Below are 1,867 nucleotides of genomic sequence, written 5' to 3' on the forward strand. Positions count from 1 at the left end.
TGTATATGCAATAAGATTGATAGAATGAAGAAGACTAGCGTTAAAGCCAAGTCAGCCAGTCTGTGTTCTTAAAGAGAAGACAGTAAAAGCTGTTGTGTTAATACTGTCGAAAATATTCTGTGTTCATGTAGTTAGCTGGTTCAGAGGAAAAGCTGACATGGGTACCCTCTGTGCGCCTTTGATCAGTTTCCTTAAAAAGGTTACCCTAAAAGAATTCTTGGAAAACTAATCTTTGGCCCACAGATTTATGTTTCTTGTTCTGACAAACAAAAACCGTTTTGGGGAGACCCTCTATGCTTGTTTGCCACCAGAACCACCCTCTTTGTCTGTAAAAGTTGGTAAAGTAAACAGCTGTTGTTTATTTCAACTGTTATGTTCAGGTTTTATTTTGAGGATGTTTTAAAGTTATTGCATGCTGTCTTAGCTAGAGGTTAGCCAAATTAGCTCTTAGCACAAACATTAACGTCCTTGATGAGTAGTTTGTTTTTTCACTCGAAATGATATGTTGTATGCTTAAGAGTCACACCGTAGCTAGTTAGTCCAAGGCATGGTCTAAAACTCTTTATATACAGATTTTTCCAGACATCTATGGGAGAAATGAATGGGGAATTTACTTCTGGAACCCAAGGTCTCTCAAAAGGAGGGGTGGGACTTTGTTTTAAAGTATTTGTGATTCTGACTGGTATCACACCACCACAGGGGTTTTCTGGAGACAGAGAGAAGATGACTTTTTCATCAGTTTTCCTCTCTCTCTGGGAATCTCAGGATGTTAAATGTTACCTCAGAGCATCATGAGTGGGCTTCATGTTCTTAAAAGGGAACACTTGGCCAATTTTTTACCTTATTTCCATGCATTAGTCATGACACTGATGTGTATAACACCCACCCTACTTCCCAATAATTTCTCTGTTACTGCAGCTATTACTGGAGAGGCCTAGGATGGCGCAAACAGTCATTGCCTCAATGAAGTTAAACAATTAATTAGCCTTAATAGTAGTTAGGGTATAGGCAAACTTATGCTGGTTCCAGCATGCCAAGTGCTTAAAATCTTCCCCTGAGAGCAAAATCGCAAAAAGGCCTAAACTGTTTGTGGGTCGGTTGTCAAGTGAGTGATGTCTAGATACTGGGAACAACTGGAACCGAATGCACAATGTATGCTTAAAATGCTTTGTATTACACCGTTGTGTTGACTTTTTTTCACATGTTTTGAAGTAATAGAGAGAGTATTGTTCTGTCAAAGCCTCTTTGTAGACTTGATCCAATCAACCTCTAAAAGCTGATGTTTTCATTTCTTTAAATATTTGGTTTCCAGGGAAACCTCTGACAGAGCATCAGTAAAAATGTTTTTAACTAGCTGACAGAAGTCCTCTTACTCTGCATTTTTGGCTAATCGGTACCTTTTTTGTTTAATATTATTTCTGCATGTTTTGGATGAGATCAACAATATTGAACCAGATTAAGCTGAGCTCTTTGTGGTGTCAAATAAGTCATTCGTGGCTGGAAGCCAGCAGTAGCAGAGTATATTCTGCAAGACTTCTTATCCCACATGCAGCATTCATTTGTATTGTGTTGCAGTTGTGTATTTTGGCGCTTAAACATACAACTGTAAATTATAACTTTAGATGCAACTCCAGACTTTAAAGGCAATAAACTAGGGCAGACAAAGCCAAAAGTGTAAGCAAGCTTTTAAAAATAGGAAAGATACGCCCAAACCAACCTAATGATAAAACAATGTGGTGAATCAGGTCGTTAGGTGAGATTAGACCACTACAGAAGGCTGAGACACAACAGTTTAGATCAAGCGTAAAACAACTCTGATGGATTACTGGATAGGCCAGGATTGCCAAGCTGTGATATATTACTTTGA

This window comes from Etheostoma cragini, chromosome 16 (assembly GCF_013103735.1).
Source record: "Etheostoma cragini isolate CJK2018 chromosome 16, CSU_Ecrag_1.0, whole genome shotgun sequence".
Classification (NCBI taxonomy): domain Eukaryota; kingdom Metazoa; phylum Chordata; class Actinopteri; order Perciformes; family Percidae; genus Etheostoma; species Etheostoma cragini.